Source organism: Manis javanica, chromosome 5, assembly GCF_040802235.1.
Source record: "Manis javanica isolate MJ-LG chromosome 5, MJ_LKY, whole genome shotgun sequence".
Lineage (NCBI taxonomy): Eukaryota > Metazoa > Chordata > Mammalia > Pholidota > Manidae > Manis > Manis javanica.
Genome location: NC_133160.1, coordinates 23,581,198 through 23,597,822, shown reverse-complemented (window position 1 = coordinate 23,597,822; position 16,625 = coordinate 23,581,198).

Genomic DNA, 16,625 nt, shown 5'->3' with positions numbered 1-16,625 from the left:
AAATGTTATTAGTAATGTCATTTAATGGACATTCACTCTGTATTAGGATCTAAGCTGGGTGCTTGGGGATACGGGGTGGGCATCCCAGAGCAGCAGAACCAGGAAAGCACCCCTGGATGAAGGTAGCTCCCCACCAACCCTAGGGTCTGAGAACCAGGTTTCCAAATTCCTACTTCTTTGCTTTAAATTGTTGCCTTGTCATGCACTATATGACCTTGGGCAGGTGACCCTGTTCCCTCTGAGCCTCAATTGAACCATCTGTAAGATGGGAATACTTGCAGTATCTAGAGGATAAGAGTGATATTTAAATGTGACAATGCACAGCAAATGCATATAGCAAGCATTCAATACATTTAAAAGCAAAACAGTGTTAGCCTCCCTCAGAGTTATTTCTCCCCTGAGCAGTCCTTACTGCTCTCTCAGGTCACCAGCCAGCCTTCTGGGACTCACCAAAGCAGGCTGGTATCGAGAGGAAGTCAAAACCTAGCATCTGAAGACTGGCTCCATCACTTTCCAGCTTTGTGACCCTAGGCATTCAGCCTCTCTGTTCTTCAGTTACCTTTAATAAAATTGGGATCATAATAGTACCAACCCATTAGGGTTGTTGTGGGTTAAATGAAGATTTAACTAGCAGTGTCTGACAGAGCAAGTGCACAATACATGTTCAGTTATTACTATTATTATTATTATGACTGTGACTATTACTACCATGTTATTTTTCACATCCACCCTGGCATCAAATGCTATGGATTCAACCTCCTAAAAGCCTCTCAAAAGCAGTTACATCCTCCGTTTCCCAGGCCTGGCCTACCTATCATTTCATGCCCCGATTAGGGCTTCTTAAAACACAGATTGCTGGGCCTCATCTCAGATTTTATGATTCAGTGGGAATGCGGCAAGTCTGAGAATTTGCATTTTTAGCAACAGGTGATAATGATGCTGTGGTCCAAGAATACCATTTTGATGAGCTCTGAGTTCTTCCCAGCCTCTCTGATTCAGGGGTCTTCCATCTAACCTTTCTCCAGGCTTGCAGCTTCTGAACTGGGATGGCTGTGGGGGTGGAGATCCTTCAAGGAGTGTCAGAGGCTGCAGGCTAGGGTATGAAATAGGGTGCTGGTTCCAGAGTTTGTCCTTCACCCTGGAATCTGCTAGCGTAATCCTGGAGCCTGAAAATCATACCCTAGTTCCTCTCCCAAGGCACACCCCAACACACACATACACACACACATGCAACCCCACCACAGCCGGAGTTCTCTTCCCCTCCCAATCACTGCAGGAGGAATCCCAGTCTGAGGAGGGAGCCCCTGGGCCCAGAGCCCACCCGCCCTCATGCTGCATCCAGACCGATTCGTCCCCTTCCTCACAGATGTCTCACTCACCCTCCCCTCTGCTCTGAAATTCCCTCAAAATCATTCACTGGTAATTTTTCCAAATCACTGTAATTACCTCATTACTTCGATATTAATAGACTTCAGTTGGCATCAAGGAGCCAGTTAAAACGTGCCAGCCCTGTGTGTGGGGAAGGATTCCTGGAGGCCATCCTGCTTGAGGGCTGGTCTGGCTGCAGCCCCTGCTCACCTCCCACCCCACCTGCCCTCCTCCCTCATGCTCCTGCTCTTCTCAGAGAGAATCCTGGAACCACAGATTCCTGAGAAATGGTGAAAGCCATGCAATCTGCTTAGTCACCCAGCAAAATAGAGGCAGCACCCAAAGGGAACCCAGGGCTCCTAGCCATTGGGGGTAGCCTGTCCCCCTTCCTCCCTTCAGCTACGTCCCAAGACAGATATGACATGGAGACTCTCCAAGGCCTTGCCTGAATGAGGAGAGTCAGAGGTGACTCCTTGGCTCCCAATAAACATGGTTCATAAGATCTCCACGTGATGAATTACTTGATCCTCACAGCCTCCTCTTAGGTAACTGATGTCATTTAATCCACTTTACAAATAAGGAAACTGAGTCACATTGAAGAAGAAGTTTACACAGTTGTAACTGGGGGAGCCCTTGGGGAAGAATCCAGGCCTAAACTAGCTAACTAGAATGCCCTGGGGTCCTCCTCTCCCCACTCTGAGGCTTTCTTGCTTCTAGCAGCTCCTGCAACCTGGAGTTGCCGTTGAGGTCTTGGGATAATGCGAAGAGCAAAGAAGGTGGTGGGAGGTGTCATCGAGGGTGATCAAAAGAAGCCACTTTATTCTGCATAAAGCTGTGCTTTTTATACTGCTATAGTGCTGGTTCATGGTTAGATAAGCATTGAAGATGCTCAAGTGTGTGGCCTTCATGGCCAGCTGTCCGGCCTTCAAGGCCCTTATCTAGCTCCTTGCTCATGGGTAGAACACGCTGTGTTTTCAAGGTTTTTCAAGGCCAGAAATATCCAGGGTGAAGCAGTGGACAGCTGTCCTTATAGAACAGTAGGGTAAGTTGGCGGGGAGGCCTTCCCTACACAACCTCTTTAGATTCCAGGATAATAATGAAATTTAGCTCAGATGTGTTGAGAGCTAACTCTGTAGAGGATGCTTTCCTTGCATTATCTTACCTCTCCCTCAGGACTATTCTCTATAATAAAGATTTAATTATCCCCATTTCCGATGAGGAATGAAAGCCTAGGTGACCTGGCAAGGACTCACTCTCAGTAGCAGTAGCAGATCTGGAATTAATTCAGGTGGGCTTGACTCCCAAGCCTATTCTCCTAACCAGGAGACTCTTCTGCAAGTATCCTCCTTTCTAGGTCTCGTTTCCCCATCTGAGTAATCACAGGGACCATTGATGAGCGCTCACTGAGTGCCAGGCACCAGTTTGCCACAAACCCTATCTGGCCCATTGCACTTGATCTTATTAATGCACTTGAATCTCTGACCCGTTCAGGGCCTAGCTCACTACACATGTATGGGCAATACGTTGTTATTGACCCCATATAAAGAGCCCTGCCCAGTGTTCTGGGCAACATGGTGGCACAGCTACAAGGCTACAGGAGAGGAGAGCAGAGCAGAGGCTGGAGTGGTAGCAGCACCAAGGACGGACAGAGACTGGGACGGCTGTGCGGGCGGAGAGGCCCAGAGGCAGAGACCTGCTCGCTGCATGCAGACTTGCTCTGAGTAGACAGGATTCTAGTGATTGACCTGCCACCGTGGAAATAAAGTTGAGTATAAACCCTTTCACCCCAAGAACATTCTATTGTCATTTCTTTGGTCATGTTGAATCCATAATGAAATTGCCTGGGGCTGAAACCCATTATAACCACAGAGAAACACCGCCTTGGTCATACTACTCTCAGGTGAATGCTAAGTAGGTTTCCAAGTTCAAGGCTCTCCAGGAACATTGCCTGGGAAATTGCCTCTACAAATTAGATGGGGGAAGGGACAATCTCAGCAGGAAGACTTCCCAGGGTAAGGCAGGCCAGGACTGAGAGAGACTGGGCAGCCAGAGACTAGACTAGCCAGGCTGTGGGGAAAGCAGTATAGAGGATCTTTTGTCAGGCCAGAAACTGCAAGTCTGCCCCATCCCCACCATCTGGCTCCAGCTCCAGCCCAGTGAGGCATGATGGGGAAAATGGGGGAGGGGTGCTGGGGGCTGCCCACCTGCTCTGCCTCCTGGGATAAGCCAACCCAAGACCTCCCAGGCCCATCTGGCCAACACATCTCTAAGCCCTGACCACCCCTGGGGACTTTTTTCCACAGGCTGAAATTGGCCGGGAGTGTGGCCAGCCTGTCAGGGTCACAGGTCACTGTTAATCTGCCAGAACAAGAGAGGGTGGGCAGGTGGGCAGGCAGCCGGTGTGGGCAAAGCCCTGGCAGTTCCTGCCGTCTGCTCGGGTGGCTGTGGAAGGAGATTTTTCTCTTCTAGGAGTCAGGGAGGTGGACTAGAAAGAATATGGGTGGGATTCTAGGAAAACCGCAGATGCTCACATCTTACTATCTAGCAATTCTACATCCAGGTGGGAACCCCAGGGAAATCTTCACCTATGTGCTCAAGGTATCACTGCAGCACAGTGTATAAAATACTAGCAATAATCTAAATGCCCATCAGTAGGAGCTGGATAAACATAAGAACTTAGATCATCTTCCTCAACGTTACTCAATTATTGGGTCTAAGAACTGAGGCCCCCTATGTCAACATGACTTGACTATTTGTTCCAGAAAATTCTTGCCCAGAAAGATAAGACTGGAAACCATAAATAACCTATTTGCCTTAGGAAATTCTTGCAAATCAACTTGTTTGGGCAAACAGTTTGCTCACCTTGGCAAATACTTCTCTTACCAACAGTTCACTTACCAATATTTCAAGAGCCTCTTCTCAGGTGTCCATCAACTCTAAACTACTATGGCACAAATTTTGCCCCAATCCCAGTCAGTTTTCTGCCTTAAAAAAAAAATAACTTTATCTTCTTCCCTGACTGCCCCCTTTCAAGACACTGCTAAGACCCCCTGAGGATACTGTTATCTTTTGCTACAGCAAATTTCATAAATTCAGCTTTACTTGATCAATAGTTTTACCTGGTTTTTATTCTGGAAGACTTACAATAGACAGATGAAAACGTGGTCTATTTATATAATGGAAAAACGCTACAGCCGGTAAAGGGAATGAACTAAAAATGGATGGATCTTGGAAACATAATGTTCAGTGAAAATATCAAGTTGAAGAAAGATGTGGAAAAAATATGATGAATTATATAACATTTTTAAAACAAATAATATTGTGTATGATTTTAGGATAGACTCATACAAAAACAAGCACAAACATAAAAACATGCATAGGATTTGTGGAAACCCAAAATTTGAGGTATTTATGAAAACTAAACTATGCTATGGGGAGGTAGGAAGGATAGTGGTATAGAGGAGTAAACAGGGTTTCCATTGATGCTCTAACATTTTATCACTTTTGTTGAAAAGGAAAACAAGAAATATTTGAAGTAACATGACTAAAATGGTGTTTGATTTTTTGAGGAAATAGGTACTCAGGTGAGTTTTTGCTTTTTTAATTTCCTAAAATTGCTTTAAAAAATATTTACTAGCCATAAGCTTTTTTTTTTTTAATTTCTATTGTGGTAAAAAATACATAACATGATATTTACCATTTGAACCATTTTTAAGCATACAGTTCTATGGCATTAAGTACATTCACATTGTTGTATAACCATCACCACCATCTATCTCCAGACCTTTTTTTCATCTTTCCAAACTGAAACTCCATATCCATCCAATAATAATTCCCCATTTCCCCTTCTCTCCCGTTCCTGGCAACCACCGTCGTACTTTCTGCCTTTATGAATTTGAGTACCCTAGGAACCTCATAAAAATAGTATTAGACTATATTTGTCCTTTTGTGACTGGCATATTTCACTTAGTATAATGTCTTCAAGATTCATCTGTGTTGTAGCATGTGTCAGGATTTCTTTCCTTTTTAAGGCTGATTAACATTCCATTGTATGTATCTACCCCATTTTGTTCATTCATTCATCCATTGATGGATTAAGCTTGCTTCCACCTTTTCATGATTCTGAATGATGCTACTATGAACATGGGCATATAAATAAGTTTGAGTTCTTATTTTTACATTTTTGAATATATACCCAAAAGTACAATCACTGGATCATGTGGTATGTTTCATTTTTCAAGAAATTGCCATACTATTTTCTGTAACAGCTGCATCATTTTACACAAGGTATAGCGGAACACAAGGGTTTCAATTCCACATACTCGCTACAATCCTTTTTTAATAACCATCTTAATGGGTGTGTGAAATTGGCTTTTTTTTAATGCAAGTATCTTAATGCAAATAATCTTGTATCCTTTTCTGTATTACAAATAAATAAATAAATAAAACATCTCCAAAGCTCCAGGAAGGAGGGCAGGTCAGACTAATGTCCATCATGCAGGAGTTGTATCTGTGTCCTACTGGAAAAGTCACTTCACTTCTGTGAGCCCTAATTTTGCCACCCAGGAAAAGGGAGGAGTAGTAATCCCATTTCCAGAATTAAGGAAGTAACAGTTATATAGATGTTTGTACAAAGAAAGAAATTTGACAGAAAGTCAATAGGTCAGTCTACAAAAGTTGGGAAGCAGAATCTGGGGAAGGAAATGGAGGCCCACTAACCCTCTACTGAGGGCCTGGTACTTCCAAACTAAAGCCCTCATTTTACAGAAGAGGAAGTGGAGGCTCAAAGGTTCCAGGCACCTGCACATAGTCACATTGGGTAGAGCTGGGATGACCCCAGAGCTAAAACTCTTAGCCCCCACAATTGACTGCCTTGCATCTGACCTTATTCTGATCCCAAAAGTTCAGTGGATTAGCGCCCTGCAGATCAGAAAGTCTGAGTTAACTTGATGATAACAACAACTAATATTTAATGAGCACAGCCATGTGCCAGGTACCACAGTAAGCTCTGAATCCTCACAACCTCACTGAGTAGGTAAACTTCCTGCTCACTGATATGGAAATAGAGTCTCAGATAAGTCAGGGGGGTTACCAAAAGTCACAAGGCTAATCATGATGTCTGGGGTGTGTGGCTGCCAAGTTCCAACTGCCCCACCTAAGTGTAGTAGACTCAGGATTTGAACCCAGAATGCACCAGGACTCCCTAGGCCAGAGCACATTCTTGGCATCCTCTGCCTCCCAGGGAATGAAGGGGCTCCTTGGATCGTCTTCCCTGCTCTGCTGTCCCCTCCTGTTCCCCTCCTCTCTCCCAGCTCTGGGCAGAGCCCAGGGATGGGCTTCCCATTTGACTCGGAGACTGACCTGCCACAGGTCCTTGGGCATCGTGTGGAGAGACCCTCAGGGCCATGGCTTCCAGGCCATCTCTGAGCTTCATCAGTGGCCCCTTCCCAAGATGCTTCTGCCACTGTGTGACATTCATTTTTTTCTCTTGGGCCCCCAAAGCCTCCTCCCAGGCCCAGCCAGCCCCAAGCCAGGTAGGCCCTTGCTCAGGTACCAGGCACTCGTCTGGGTCCCCAAGAGAATCAGCTCTTCCCCTCGCCAGCACACACACTCCCAGAGGGGGGCCTGCATCCTAATCTCTGGACTCTCAGCATCAGCTCTTGTCCCCTCCCCGTTATCACCTCCTTCCTAATCAGCTCAGACTCCAGGCCAACATAGAAGGGTAGAGAGGCCAGTTTAGGTCTTAGAATCATGCCTCAGGCAACAAACCATTCTTTAAAGGCAAGGGAAAGAGCTCTGCGCTGCAATCATTATAAATAATAATATTATTATTATAGTTTAACTAATTACAATAACAGAGCAACAACAGTAATAGATGACCTTGAGAGTTTATCAGTATGTTAAACACACCTTGTCTCATTTAATCATTTAATCCTCTCAAAAATGGCTGTGAACTAAGACTGATTTATTTTCATTTCAAAGAAGTGAAAACCAACCCAGGTTAGGGAACTTGCCCAAGGTCACACAGCTGCCAGGTGGTGGAGCCTAAAGAGTAAAGAGACTGGTAACCTAGACCTTACCTTAACTGATGCTTCCTAGGGGACTCTGGGAAAGTTAAACCCTCTCAGAGCCTCAATTTGCCCAGATGCAGAGGGAGGGAAAAGACAGAGACGATAGAACAGTCACGAAGAGGCATGGAGCCATGGGTTTGGTGTGGAGTGGAAACAGTAGCCTGAGGACTGTGAATGGCGCCGAATTAAGCCTATGAGGTAGGAATTCTTCTTAGTCCCATTTCACAAATGAGGAAGACTTGGAGGCACAGAAAGGTTAAGGAACTTGTCCGAAGCTACACAGCTGGTGGACAGGTTTGCATCCCTCTAGCTCTGTCACACTCCAAAGCCTTCACTCTGTGACTGTTAAACCAGAAAGCAGTCAGCAAGTTCCTGATCCAGAACAGAAGGCCTTGAATGCTGTGTGAGGTTTGGACTTTGTCTCTCTAGATCTGTGCTATCCAATACAGTAGCCATTCACCACATGTAGGTTTTCATAACTAAATAAAATTAGCAGTTCAGTTCTCCTGTGCACTGGCCACATTTCCAGCGCTCACTAGCCATGCATGGCTGATGACTACTGTCCAGGACAAACACTGATATAGAATATCTCCATCATCTCAGAGGCTTGTATTGGAGAGTGCTGATCTAGGAAAACGTAAGAGGGTAGAGGCAGCAGGAATAGACACAGGCACAGGCAGGGGTTTGTGCTGTGACCACTACTTGGTGTCAGAAGGAGAGAGGTGGGTACTCACCAGGTGAAGTGAAGAGACTGAACCCAGATGGCAAGTGGAGGCAGTGAGGGAGAAGTGAGCTAATCCAAAGAGTTCAGCCTTCCATTGCTGAAAGACCTGGAATCCCCTCCTTCCCACCTGCTGTGTGGCTCTGGGCAATGTGTGCATGAAACTTCTCTGAACCTCAGTGTCTTCAACTATACACTGGAAATAGTAAACATACCAACTATGCAAGGGTTGTTGTGAGTTTTAAAGAGGTAATGTGGGTACAGCAGAGCTTCTCCTACCATCTGTGGTGAGGGACCCGTTTAGTGTTTCCAAACCACCATGGGCTGATACTTTAGCAGAATACAGTGAAAATGAATTGTTAGAAAAATAATCACATGCTCGGGCATCACAGCAAAGTCAAACTGCCATAAGAGCTTCAAAACACTCTTCATTTCTTACTTATTTTGTGGTAACCAACAAAATAACACTGTTCAGCAACTTTGAGTAGCAATGATTATAGATCACTTGGTTTTATGGCTGACACAGACAATGGCAGCTGTTGCTTTTATTAATAATATTGAATGGAGCAATGAATAATAAATATGGAGGGTGGGGAGGAGTCTTGGACAATACCATATTATAGCTAATACTCATGATGGGGGAAGGGTGAACTGAGGCTCAGGTAGTCACTCCACAGTCTAATGCAGTAGGGAGAAAGCTTACATAGGCCACAGGCCTGATTACAGGCAGATCTGGAGTCAGGACCTGGCTCAGCCCAGGTATGCCTCTGGACATGTTATTTTTATCAGCCTTTCTGCTGCTGAAACTGGTGTTATGGCTCAAAGGTAGAGAAATGAATCCTTTTACAATAGGTTGTCTTACCAACTAAATGGCTGAGTTAAGGGCAGTTTCCATCTCTCAACTTCTCTACCCTCCTGCCATTTGTTCCCCCTCTTCCTGGGCATTCCTCCTCCCTTCACCTGGTTAACTGACTACTGTCCAGGACAAGCACAGATAGAGACCATCCCACTGATCACTGAGATTTTTGTTTCCCAGCTGATTTTGCAGGAAAGTTTTCTGATTGATTAGAATTTCATGGCTTCAGAGTTTTATTGGGTAGACTTTCACAACCAGAGAATTCTATTGATAGAATTTATGACACCAGGAAAGTATTGATTAGCATTCCATAGCCCCAGAATTCTATTATTCAAAATTTCATGACTTGAGAATGCTATTGATTTGAATTTCATGGCATCTTAGTGTTCCAGCCATGCCTGCTTCCCCAGATACCCACAAGATCACTCAGCTCCCCGCTCAAACTGTCACCTCAGGGAAGCCTTCCCTCACATCCCAGCACCTTTCCCTAATAAAGCGGAACTCTCCGGTAAATTGCTGTTGTGTGTCGCTCCTTTCCTTTCAACCTCCATATTTCAAATTGTCTGTCTGCCACCTGCTCCTGCTTTATTTTTCTCCATGGTGGTAATCACCACTTAACATATCAAACATGTTACTTGCTATGTCCTGTGCTAGAATGTAACAAGCTCTGCCAGGGCAGGGATTTTTATCTATCTTATTCACTGCTGTATTCCCAAGGTCTAGAACAGTGCCTGGCACACAGTAGATGCTCAATAAGTATATTTCATGTGTCACAAACAACATTCTTAACTTTGTTCTTCTCAACAGTTAAAAGGTGTAAACACGTCATAAATAGTGAAAACAGTGGAGTAGTCAAGGGCTATAACTTGCAAAACCCCCCAAATAAAGCTCTAAGTTAGAAAGTAAGGGTGACAGATGAAGGTGAAGAAGGGACATTTTCTGCTTGTTTTCAATATTAGTCAAGTCACTTAACCACTCTGAGCCGCTGGCAGTCTTGAGGATTAACTGAGATAATACCTTCAACTCCAGCCAGGGGGGCTCAGTGTGAGCCAATGGGTTACTATTGTTAATAAAAATCATTATTGTTAGTATTATTACCAGGGGGACTTTGGGAGTAGCAAATGGAAGGGCATATGCAAATCTCCCAGCACAAAGTCTGGCACTAAAGAGATCTCCATAGAAGCTCCTAACTTCCCTGTCCTCCATGCACCCCTCACCCGACCCTAGGTCACTAGAGAGAGACTTCACCAGCATCCTCCACATGCCCACCCCGCCTGCCCCACCTCCAAAGCTCTTCTGTTCCCCACAGGTGTTGGCCAAGACTGGAGAAGGTGCCACAGCAGCTGGCCAGGGAGTGAAAAAAGGGTTGGGTGTAGAGGGAGGAGGGTACGGCCCAGGCCCCCCGCCCATTGTCTAAGTCTGCTGCCCGCCAGCCAGCTGATGTCCCGGGTTGCCGACACCAGCTGGCCAGCCCAACCCCCACCCACACCCCTCCTCTCAGGTCCCTCCTGTCACTCAGCTTTCGCCCCCTCTGCCCGCAGCCTAGAAAGACTCAGGATGTGACTAGAGGCTCTGAGCTTTTGTTCCCCAAATTGTAGGCTGATTTGCATTCCTTTGGCAATCTGCACACTAGTCATTTGCAAAGAGCTAGACTACAGCAGAGCCTGCAGGGCCCTTTGGGTTTCTTTTACTTAAGTGGCACCTTTTTGAAAGGTGACTTTGGGTGTTCCCTTTCAGACTTCGGCACTTTCTTATTCTGGGACCTTGACCAAGTGACTTTGCACTCCAACTCTCAGTTTCCCCATCTGTAAAATGGGGACAATACACCTTTCCTATAAAGTGGTTGTTGGGAATAAATAAGAGAGCACATGCGATGTACCTGGCACAAAGTGTGTGCTCGACAGATAGCTATTATTACTTAAACATATTATCATCAGCCTAATATTCTCCAGAGCCAACTTGTGAAAACCTGTGCTAATAAGGTGGCTGCTAGGCATATATGACTATTAAAATTAAATTAAATTGGACTTCCTCAGTTGCACCAGCCACATTTTAAGCGCTCAATAGCCACATACTCTCGTGGCTGTTACCCTAAGCAGCACAGATACAGAACATTCCCATTATCAAAGAAATTTGTGTTAGACTGCTGAGTCAAACCCTAATTCCCCCGAGCTCTTCTCCCTTTCCCCGAATAGGGCTCTGCCTTCTTCAGTCTTTCTCCCCGCCCCCGTAAAGGTAATGACCTTGGTGAGTGGGTGTTCTTTTGTTCTCTGCACCTGGGCGGGAGGGTGGAGAACAGGTGTGGAGCTGTGCCCTGGAGCACTGAGGGGGCGTGCGCAGTTGTGCCTGTTGTAAAGCAAACAGCTGCACCCAATTCTGTTCTACCCACCAGCGGGAGCTTCCAGGGGCCGGATGCGGATAGGGAGGGGAGGCACTCCGAGTTTGGGGTGCCCTGCCCCCACCGCCTCTCAGAGGCAGTTTAAGGTCACACAATGTGTCTGTGCCTGGGATGAGCAGTTTCCAGCACAGCTGACACCTGGAAGAGGTGCACCAGATGGGAGGCCCGGAGTGGAGGGGAGGGGAGGATTAGCAACTTCTCAATGCCAAGGCTCATCTCTGCACCAGAGGCTGAAAACAATAATGGGTCACATTCAAACATCTCTAATTACATATAACTACTGTGGTCCCGCCTTACCCCTGGAGTTCAACAACCACAGCAAGAAATGTGTATCACCACGTGACTTTCTATTGCCACCCCCAAAGTTAACATCCTAAGCCTAAACTCTTGCTTTTGCCCCCAGGATGTATCTGGGCGTCTGAGGCTGCCCCATCCTTCTAGCTGTCCTTAGAATTGTCCTTAACCCTTCTCTTTCCCATACCTTGTAAAGGAGCCATCAGCAAATTATACTGGCTCCACCTTCAACATATATCTTGAATCTGACCCCTCCTCACCATCTCCACTGCCTGTCACCCCCTTAGTCTGAGCCACCATTGTCTGCCTCCAGGACTACTGAGGCAGCTTCCCACCTATGCCTCCTCCAGATCCACTTCACTGTAGAGGCATGGAAGTCATGTCATTCTGCTCAAAACTGTCTAGTGGTCTTAAATTCACTCAGAACAAAGTCAAAGTCCTTATCTGGGCCAGCTGGGTCCCTTTTATCTGCCCTGATCCCCTTGCCCAGCCACACACTGAAGTCCTTTCTGTGCCAGGCTTGTTTCTGCCTCGGGACCTTTGCTCCTCCACCAGGAGCCACTCTTTCCTCACAGTTTCTGGCAGCTCTCTTCTTCAGGTTTCAAAAATGTAATTAAATACACTCTTCAAAGGAGATTTTGTCATCTTATATAAAACAGCACCTGCACTGCTCCCTGCCTTTGTTTTATTTTCCCACAAAGCACCTATCATAGTATGTATTTATTTACTTATTTACTTGCTCACTGTCAGTCCGCTGTTTGCATCCCCTGACAAGAATGGCAGCTCCGTGGACAGGGATCTTGGTTGTCTTGTTCACTGCTATATCCCCAGCGCTCAAGGCAGTGCCTGGCACACAGTAGGTGCTCAGGGAAGGAAGGAAGCACAGGCCATTTTCTAGGAACTATGCTAAGCACCTAATATGGCCTAATATGTTCGTTTTATCTAATACCTATAGCCGCTGAAGCAGGTACTATTATTTTCTGACTTTGCAGATGGGGAAATGAGGCTCAGAGGCAATGCCTTGTTCCAAATTAGTAACAGACTTAAAGTATGTTAAGTACTAGTACCACTCCCCCACATAGGCTCAGAACTGCCTGGGAGCTGTAGATGGAATTCTGAGAGCCCCAGGGGATTCAGTTGCAGAGGTATGCATCTGGGACTCTATGTTCTAGCAGTGGACCCCACTCAATAGATTTAAGTATTTTACACATTGTCAGAAGGCGCCTAAATCTCTGGATTTCTCTTCTTTTAGTATGGCCTGTAGCCAATTGTTTAAAGAAAAGAAAAAAAGCAAATCAGGGCTCTCTAGGGCATGCTTCGATGTGCCATCCCTTGCTTTAGGCTATGACATCCCCTCCAGGATCTCCAAGCTGCAGCCCAGCCCTCCCCACTCAGGCTGTGCTTTCCCTGCAGCCTGAGCCAGTAGAAAGAAGGGTGTGGTGGAGGGTCTGAACCACTCTGCAGGTGGGATAGGTAAAGAAGATGTGAGGGAGTGGGGATCTGAGAGAGGCAGGGGCTGCATGACATAGGACTTTGTATATCCTGGTGGGCAGTTTGAATTTTATTCTAAGCATACTGAAGAGTCGTGGCAGTGTTTTTGTTTGTTTGTTTGTAACTTTTTATCAAGGAAAAAACATAAAAAGTGAAAATCATAAGTGTGAATTTTCTCAAGCAGAACACACTAGTGTGACAGTGAGCACCCAGATCAAGAACCAGAATATCACCAGCCCCCAGAAGCCCTCCTGGAGTGCCAGCCCAGTCACTAACCCTCCCCCAAGGGTCACCACTTCTTGACTTCATGATTTTCCTCACTCCTAACAACCTTGTACTTATTCTTAGGATTTTATATATAAATTATATAGGGTATACTCTTGTGTCTGGCTTAATTCACTCAATATTGTGTGAGTTTCAGCTGTTTATTCATTTTTATTGCTATGTTGTATTCCACTGTGTGACTATATCACAGTTTATCACAGACACTTGGGAACTTACTGATTTGGGCTTTTGTAAATAATGCTCCTATAAACAATTATGTACATGTCTTTTCATGCATACATGTAAGCACTTCTCTCCAGGAGTGGAAATGTTGGGACACAAAATAGACACGTTTAGCTTTTGTACACTGTTTTCCTAGTGATTGTACCACTTCTACTCCCACCACCAGAGTTATGAGAGGTCATGAGGATTTTAAGCAGGCAGTGAGACAGTCTGTGAACTGGTCCACCATCTGTGGACTAGATGGCACTTTTTCATGAGACACAATCCTGGGCCCAAAGATCAGCCATAAACAGGAAAAGATCTCTGCCCCTAAAGAACTCACAGCCTACATGGAGGTTTTAGAACTGTGCTCCAGTGGGACTTATGGGGTCTGTGTTCAATACAACAGAACCCTTATTGTCTGGAGGGATTGGGGTACCCAGGGAAATGGAGGTGAGGGAACATGACAACAGGCAAGACTTTAAGGCCTATTTATCTCTAGGCCTAAAGAAGTCCTAGTGACTAGTTTGGCCAAAGGCCTGGAGGACAGACTGTTGTCTGGAGAAAACCAAGTATTGTGACCTGGTGTAAAAACATGGCTCAGGACTCAACCATTTACCATCTGTGTGTACAGGGATAAATCATACAGCCCTTGTGAGCCTCAGTCTTCTCACCTGTTAAAAAAGAAGGGATAATGCAACAGCATTCAACCTAGCAGGACTGTTAGATACACTTTGAGCTTTGGACAAAATATCTGGTATATAAGAAGCATATAGTCAGTGTAGCTTTTGTGAAGTATTTCTGTGGTGAAGAGGAAGGCAGGGTAAGCAGAAGGTGAGGGTAAGTGAGGATAGAGTGTGCACAGACTTTACACAGGGATGAATTTAACAGTTTCTGTCAGGCAATGAGGAGCCAATTAGGATTTAAAGGAGGCTGGAAAATGGGCAGGGAAACTAAATCAGAGGTGAGTTGTGGTCAGATTCTGTGGCTGCAGAGGACAGTTAGCGGAAGGAGAACTAGACATCAACTAGGAGCAGGCTGCTATATGCAGTGTACATTTCTGCAGGCATGACATATTTCATAATAAAATTTCTAAAGAGAGGCCAAAAAATGAAGAGGTGATGACAATCTCACCCTGGACAGTGAAGTATGAGGAAGAAGATGTGGATTTCATGACCTTTACTAGTGAAGCCCATGGGATGACCACTGGGCATGGGAGTTGGTGGGGCAAGCCTCTGTATCATTGTTTGCAGGGCAGGAGGTACGTTGCTTTGGGGTGGCATTCACATCTCTTGGGCACGTCTGAGTTTTGTGAATTGATTTACCCATCAGGGAGCACTACTGGCCATTAGCAATATGCTGTATTTTCATCTACAAATTTGGCAATGTTGTAAAATAATTTTAATATTCATGGTTAGGGTGTTGTGATATGAGCATGCTCAACTACCACTGTGGAAATATGATTTGGTAAAACTGAAAACATTGCTATTATTTGATACAATAATTCAATTTTGAAAAACCTATGGTAAGGATCAGAAAATAGGTAGGACTGATGCACAGTGATGTTCAATAAGGCATGATTTATAATAGAAAAAATAAAAAAGAAGCAGCAGCCCTAAAAACTATTCATATTAGAGTCTACCAAAAGTAGATTATGTGACTGGCCATTAAAATGATAGCCACGAATAATTTTTAATGACATGGAAAGATGCTGATGTATATAACAGTGAAAAAAGACAGGATGCAGAATGCATTAACAGTATGATCTCTATTATGTAAATATACCTGTGAATAGAAAATGATTAAGATATACAGTAAAATGGTCAGAGTAATTTGTTTCTCAGTGTTAAAGATTAAGAGTGGTTTTCATTTTCTTTCTGATCTTGTGTAATACATAAATTCTTTACCGTGAGTAAGCTCACATTCCTCTCACAATCATCAACAATAATGAATTTTAATAACATAACTCAACTTATTCATTGCTCCTTCTGGGACTTCTTGTGCTCTTCAGCCTCCTATGGAGAAAGAGCCTTGCTTATTAAAAAAAGTCCTAGCTGTACCAAATATTTCTGTGGCGTACAGATAGGCTTTCTAAAGTGTCATGGGCAATTTCAGGCTCTTGTTTACACAACAAGGATCCTGTACTTTTAAATTACTTCCCCTCGCTGACTGTCATCTGGCCAGCCCTCCTGTTTACCATGCATTAGCAGAAGGGGAATGGTCAGGGCAGATGGGCAGCGTGCACTTCTCCCTGCCACCCATCTTTATCCTCCTGGTCACTTGTTAAAGAAAAACAATTGCTTGGTTTAGACAAAAAAACAGGCAGCTCCCTGAGCAATGAGCAATTTCCTTAGGTGTATCAAGTCTGTAGTTACTTTAAAAGGTTGTGTAAAGAATATCAGAATTCGATTGTCATTTGAGACTCAGCCTCTGACTCAGGAAAACTTTATGGGAAGTCTTTTAACCTCTCTGACCCTCAGTTCCTTTGGCTGGAAAATGGAGCTATTGCAAAGCTGAAGTCAAATTCAGTTTATATGGCACCTGATCCTGTCTCTTACTCCTAAATGTTCGTGTCTCTGACCTTCCAGGTCTTATCACCAAAGGATATTTACTGTTGCTTATGGTTCTGATCTGTTCCCAGAGGTACTGTTTTCCCCACTGTCAATACATATACTCATCCACCCTGAATTAAGCAAGAATGATAAAGAAATAGGAAAGGTGGTGAGCCTGTAGAGACTGTTATCTCTATATCTGGAACACAATAGAACTTGGGAAATCTGTGTGTTTGAAGCAATGTCAGCCCAGGTATTCAGCAAGAGTTTTATTTTCAAAAAAAGTAGAATGTGGTGTCTCCAAACAATGGAATAATACCTGACAATAAAAAAGGAAGGTTAACTACTGATAGATACAACATAGATGATTCTCAAAATCATCATGTTG